We start from the raw sequence: 7,276 nt of genomic DNA, 5'->3' as shown, positions 1-7,276 counted from the left end.
CCCTTGTAAATCTCAGGTTCTGTGCTTGGAATGTTGGAGCAGTTGGGTGCTGGGGGTGAAATAGAAGCTGGGGTGCTCTGGGTGGAAACTGAGTTTGATGCCTATTTTCTATTTTTCAGGTTCTGTGCTGCTGTAGTGTGTGGGTCTGAGCTTCACATTATGGGATGGTGAGCTCTGTGCACAGAGCAGGGACACAAAACAATTCCTGCTCCAGCTGGGCACCAAGCACAAATGATCCAAATCTCAGCCCAGGAGCACAAACCCCGTGGGCTGGAGAGAGAAAAACAAGCAGGGTGGGACTGGATGGGCTAAAGCTGGAATGGGACAATGAACTGCAAGATGCAAATGGAGCAGAACTGATCCAAGGGAGAGACCCCGTGCCCGGCCGTGCATTTTGGGACCATTTTGGTTCATCTTGGGTGCAGCCCTGGCTGGGCTCTGGTGCTGCCCAAGGTGGATCCATGGAGGAGATGCTTTGAATAAATCCCTGCTTTATTCTGGAACTCTGCCCAGCCTCTGTCCTAGGGCAGCCTTCACAAGGCATTTCTGGTAAGAGATAAGGTGTGTCAGGTGCCCCAAACACAAAGAAATAGCTGAAGGGATTTTTCAGGAATACAGCATTGGAAGGAGGTGGTAATTAGGGTCGTAGTTAAATCCCAAGATATTTCCTGTGATCTGAGTATATGTCACACCTGGGGAAAATGGTCTGCCAAGGCCAGCAGAGAGCCTGCCAGGCACCAGAGGGACAGTCCTTGTGCTGATGCATGTGTTTGCTGGGAAGAATATATCAGGAATTGGCCTCCCTTTCCTGACAATCCTGTGACTGCAATAACTATTGACAGTAACAACCTCAACTCAGTCATTAACTCCAAACCCAGTCCAGAGTGTGACCATTTGATCTTAAATGTTTTCCAGTGCAGAAAGCATGGTGTGAGGGATGTTGGTTTGTGATCTCCACCCTGGGTGTTTGTACTGAAGCCTTAAAGAGGAAACAGAGGTGAAGAAGCTGGGAAACCAGTGCTGTGCCCAGAAGGGCCTCTCCCAGCCATGGCATCCCATGTGCTGCCATTCCACATGGGAAGGGTTTTGAGAGCTTTTAGGCTTTTCCCTGGCTCAGAGTTTAAATTCCAGCTCAGTTCTTCCCTCTCAGATAAAGCCTGCTCCCACTGATAGGTCTGGTATTTTGAATCTGCTGCAGGAAAATAAAAAGGTCTTGGCAGAGCTAAATCTGTTAAATATCTTTACATCCTTCACTGGAATTCCTGATAACCAGAAGCCTGTTCAGGCACTACAGCCTTGCAGGGAAAAAACAGGCAAAAGGTGAATGTGTAATAAGGTGAGCAAGTGTTTGTAAGAGCAAGGAAACCACTTTTCCTTGTGGAAGAGGTGGCACGGACATTGCTTTGCTCTTTTTTGTCACCCTTCCCGAGTGTATCGAGCAAGTAGAGGACGAAGAAGGGGCTGCATCCCGACCTCTAGGAGCTTGAATACACAAAGTGTGGAGCACTGAAGCGCCAGTGGCGGCTGCTTTAGGCTCCCAGACAGACAATAAATGCTGCCACCTGGTGCCCCGAGCAGGCTGCACACAGCCGGGCCAGCACTGCATCGCACCCGGCAGTGCCTCCACACCGGGCTCCTTAAATCTGCTCCTTGGAGTATCCAGTGGGTTACACCGGGTTTGTTCAATCTGCTCCTTGGAGCATCCAATGGGTTACACCGGGTTTGTTCAATCTGTTCCTTGGAGCATACAATGGGTTACACCGGGTTTGTTCAATCCTGCTCCTTGGAGTATCCAATGGGTTACACCAGGTTTGTTCAATCCTCCTCCTTGGAGTATCCAGTGGGTTACACCAGGTTTGTTCAATCTGCTCCTTGGATTATCCAGTGGGTTACACTGGGTTTGTTCAATCCTGCTCCTTGGATTATCCAGTGGGTTACACCGGATTTGTTCAATCCTGATCCTTGGAGTATCCAGTGGGTTACACTGGGTTTGTTCAATCTGCTCCTTGGAGCATCCAATGGGTTACACCGGGTTTGTTCAATCCTGCTCCTTGGAGTATCCAATGGGTTACACTGGGTTTGTTCAATTCTGCTCCTTGGATTGTCCAGTGGGTTACACTGGGTTTGTTCAATCTGCTCCTTGGAGCATCCAATGGGTTACACCAGGTTTGTTCAATCCTGCTCCTTGGAGTATCCAGTGGGTTACACCGGGTTTGTTCAATCCTGCTCTTTGGAGTATCCAATCCAATTATCTTCCTCCACTGCAGGAAGAAGCACTGACATCAGAGTTGAGCAGCCCTGCTAATGGAGTGCTAGAGAAGGGAAAGTGGAATTTCCACCTGCACTCTCCTCATGCTTTGATGAGTTTACTCATTGTTTCTGTCAGGCAGGTAAGGAGATTTTTCCTCTTATGCCATGAAAAAATAAGAACAAAGCAGAGAGCTGGATTGGTTGTCAGAGGCCATTCTGAGTTTGGAAGAATCCTGATTACAAGATGCAGGTACCACAGAAGTCATCACTTCAAAGCCTTTTTTTAATATTGTGATTCCTGTATTAAATATAAAAATGTGGGAAAGTAAAAAACAATGGACAGAACACATTCCTAAGAGTCACCAGCAGACTAACTTGCTAAATTGTCTGGACAGGTTCTAATGTGGAGTGGGGAGGGGAAGGGGGACACAGGGGAGATGTGTGTGCCATGAGCACAGGGAATTCATTGCCCTCTGTTTAAGGTACAGAAATTGGGAAAGATTCACGGGGACCCTGAGAGCCATGTGCTGGCACTGGCACCAGCCAGGGTGAGGGAGGAACAGGAGCAGTCATGGCAGACTCCACAGCCAGTCTGGAGTCACCAAGGCCTTGTGAGCTTTGCTTTTGATGCTTGTTCCTTCTCTGTTTTAGGTGCTGAGCCTGTCCCTGATCCTGCCAGGGAGGGAGCTGTGCTTGGGAGCAGCCCTTGCAGATGTGCTTGATGGGGTCAGGGGAGAGCTCACAACTGGATGTTGCATTTCCTTGTAAGTTGGATTAATGTTCCTTATCTTGTCCTCACTCTGGAAATGCTCCATTTCCCTAAGTAGCATTAGGACATCACACTTGCCCTGGTCATGGGTTATCTCCCTGGGGGCCTGACACTGCTCACAGGAGTGACACAGGCCAAGGGTGGCTCATGTTCCTGGCTCTCTGGGGTGCACCCTGGACTCTTGAGTCTTGGAGTGTTTTCAGCTGAGAATCATGAGACTTGTACCACAGAGAGCAAAGGAGTTAAAACCGGGAGAGAGAAACTTTTTCCTTCCTTTTAACTCTCGGATACAGCACGAATTGTAACTCCTCTGTAATTATCTAAAGATCAAGAAATGTTCTGACGTGAGAGATCAGAACAAGCTGCATTGTGAGAGGGAGACTGGGAACACACGGAGGTCCCAACAGCCAGAGGAACGTTGGGTTCCCAACAGCCTGGAGGGAGCAGAGCAGGGAGCAGCCGGGAGGGAGGACTTTGGGAGAGGCAGGCTCACTGCCCAAGCTCTTAGAACAGAAGATTTATCACCTGGGGGACTTTCTCCTCTTCCATGCTAGAGGAGACAAGGAGGGGTTTGGAGGAGAAGTGGCACAAAATGTTGGTGTAATAAATACATCAATAGCAGAGTTCAAACAGAGAATGCAGGGCAGCACCTACACTGTGGTGCCCACAGAGCCAAGGGGGCCTCCATCCACGTGGATGCCATGCCCTGACTTCTTTTGCCAACCCATCCACGTGGATGCCATGCCCTGACTTCTTTTGCCAACCACACTGGATCAGTTCTCCTGTGACTGGTTTGAAGCTTGTTCAAGCAGTTCAATTACTGATCCCCATGACTGCAGCATGCAAACCTCTCATGAGCCTGGATCCATGCTCAGCCCAGAAAGTGCTTTTATCCTCATTGTGCTGGAGATAGAGTGGGGCTAAATGACTTCCACAGGAGAGGCTGGAGATCAGTAGGAGAGCAGGAATCTAGAGCTGCAATTCTTAACCATCTTGCTGCTTCAGATGTAAGTGTTACAGCTGGAGAATGACAAAAGGCTCTATCGTTCTCCTGTGGGCACACAGCGCGGGCCAAGCAAGCCTGAGCTGACATTTCAAAGACCTTTTGTTTTTCAAGTGGGTTCCTTCCATCTGGGAAAATGCTCTATTATCTTGGGGGGAGGGAGGCAGCAACTTGCAGAAATGGCTCGATTCTGTAGCCAGTTTGTTAGATGTCAGGCCAGACATTGTTTGGATGTCAGTCCAGACCAAGGAGAGTGGAGCTGACCAGTGTGTTTACTTTGCCACCTGCTTTCAGAAAAAAGCACGTAAGCAAATTCAAATGTTTTGAATGCTTTTATGTGTGCATTTATCTTGCAGGAGAACTGTGTCCCAGATGATACTCAGAGAGGGAGCTCTCCCAGACTGTGTTAAAAGCACAAGAACTGAGCATTCTTTTCAATGGGGGTATTTACATTCTGTTACAAAAGAAACACTGGGAGTATTTCACAGGCATTCCCGGAAAGAAGTGGGCAGTCGCTGCACAATATCTCAGTGCTCTTTAATTTGGTTTGTGTCAGGGAGATCTCAAAGTCAAGAATCACATTTGCAGATGCTTGGGCAGTTCATGAACTGCTGAGGCTGCCCAGAGGTTGTATGAAGTTAATGATGCAGAACAAAGCCTGCTGACATCCAAACTGCAGGAGGCACAGACCTGCTGCTCTCCCATCTCCTTCCCGCTCTCAGGAGGCATGAGCCTTTTTTTGCCCCACTTCAGGTGCTGTTTTCTATCTCCCAGGTCCTGTGGGGCAGACCTAGAACTGTTTTCCACTGCATTAATGCCTGTCCTCATTGGAGCTAGGAGAGGGAGAGCCCTTGAAGTGCAGAGACACCTGAGCAAGGAGTTCCCAATAAATATTGTCAGGAGGGTGCCTAAAGACTTCTTGGCCTGCTGTTGAGGTGGAGGTTAATCACTGATCTAGGACAGAACTCCCTAGACTAGCAAAGAGAACGCTGAGTTCAAGTTCAGCCTGGCTGGGTGGCAGGAAGAGCACCACTATCAATGTCAGAATTTAACCAGGGTATCCTGGCTTTTTCAAAATGTGGAGCCTGTGGTTCAGCCAACACAGGAGAGCTGTGGGACAGAGCTCTGCTAATCACAGCCTCCCTCATGCTGAGCTCGTCAGCACTGACTCAGGAGGTGAAATGTTCCTCGTGTTGCCCCGTGGGTGTTGGGAGCCTTCCAGCTGGGAGTCTGAAGGGCTGTGCTGCAGCAGGCACGTCTGGCAGATGGAGATGGACTCCCCCACTGGTCTCTCTGTTAGATCTGGCCACTTCAGGGCATTTTTTTCTTAGCATTTGCTTCCTCTGTTTTGAGTCTTAGCAGTCATTTTCTTCTTCAAAGTAACATATGGAAATGGTTTGGGATCTGCCCATAGCAAACTGGTTGTGCACTGGGGACTGTTCCACAGAGCTGACGTCAGGCAGAGTGAAGCACACAGCACCTCTCAGGGTCCACGGGGGTTCTGAGCCCATGACTCATGCTGGGCTCACAGCAGGAAGTTCAAGCACTGTCTTTCGGACTCTTTTTGGATCATACCAATTCCTTGCTCTGTTTCTTTATCACTTTCATGTGGCAAAATCACAGATTTTACACTATAAAACTCATCCAGAGGCCCAGACTCCCTGGCAAACACTGCATTGCTGAGGGACAAGTGTCCTTCTGTCCCTGCATGCAGGGACACTGAAGTGTCACACCGAAAGCTGTCAACATCCAGAGTTTGACCTGGAACCCAGACATCCTCATTATTGTTAGAAGAGAATATATTTTTGTGTGTTTGGGTTTCTAATCTATGGATCTTCCTATGAATCACTGTGTGGTGCTGTGAGCCAAGGTGTGCAGCAGTAAGAGAGGGTTGTTTTCAGTGCTAGTTAAAGCTTAAACAAAATACAAGGAGCCATGGCCAAAGGATACAGTGTGAACTCTACCTCTGGCACCTCATGGTCCACAGAGAGCTCCCAGGTTTTAATTCCTGATTTTCTGATGTAGATTTCAGGGCTGTTTGGGATAATGGCAGCTTCTGTTTGTGGATGAAACCTTTTTGTACCACTAAAACTTCTTCTTTCCCCATTCACTCCACCTCAAGACAGCACACATGCTGCAGTCCCTGACCAGGAGTGTTCCAGGTTGTGCTCTGCCCCTTTGAAACCCCATTTGTACCTCATGGGTGATGGGTGTGCCTGATTTAACACCTAAATCTGCGTGTGAGTGACAAACCCACTGGCTGCTTCAATCTGCCACTCGTTTGATTCATTTGGTTTCAACCCCAGAGGCTGCTCCAGGACTCTCTGCTCACAGAACATGGTCCTGAGTTGGGTGGTACCTCCAGTAGAAGCCCCTGGCACTGCAGCTCCTGTGCAGCACCCCAGCTCCCCACTGTTGATTTGGCTGTCACTGTTAATTGGGCTGTCACTGTTAATTGGGCTGTCACTGACCTTTCCAGCAGCTCTTTCTGTTCCACGCACACACCAGGGCTGGGTGACGTCTGTGCTCTTATTTCCCACCTTGGCTCACACACTCCTTCCCTCCCCCTGAGCTCTCCTCTGCTCTCCAGCAGCCACAGCCCTGGGCAGCAGATTGCTCCACGAGAAACTGATGCATGAAGAAGTTTGAAATCAAAGTTGTGGGAATAGCACTGACGGTAATGCCAGTTATTTACTCAGGAATGTTTAATTAGATGGTTAAGACCAGGATCTGACTTTAATTCAGACCAGACCAAATGGAAGAGGGCTTTGTTTGTTTTTAATTTCCCTTACGTCTTTAGCAGTGTGAGAATTAACATGTGGGGACGTAGGAGATTTAACTTGGAGAAGTGAGATTTAACTTTGAGAGATAACCAGTGCTGACTCACTCACTGTGTCCAGTGGCTTCACAAAACTCCTCCTGGAAGCTGGTTCTGTTCCCCTTCTCCTGGCTCCAGGACTCCAGCAGGGATTGCATCAAGCACAAGGGAATATTTGTTTCCCTAAGAAAGAGGACGTTGCAGAACGGGTTTTACACAGGGGCAGAGCTTTGTTCCAGATGGGATCTATCCCAAAACAGCACCGGGACTTGTCCAAACAAGGAGTGAGATGTGACACTAGCAGGCAGCTCGTAAAGAAAAAAGGGGAGGTAAAAAGCTGAGAAAGAAATGTGTAGGTGGGAATGCAGATGACTTTTTGTGGTGTTCAGAAACTTCCAGCAGTTTTGAGTTACAGAAGGAACTGTTCTATAACCAG

This window comes from Molothrus aeneus, chromosome 26, assembly GCF_037042795.1.
Source record: "Molothrus aeneus isolate 106 chromosome 26, BPBGC_Maene_1.0, whole genome shotgun sequence".
Taxonomy (NCBI): Eukaryota; Metazoa; Chordata; class Aves; order Passeriformes; family Icteridae; genus Molothrus; species Molothrus aeneus.
The sequence above is the reverse complement of the archived record's forward strand: the minus strand, read 5'-3'. Positions refer to the sequence as shown.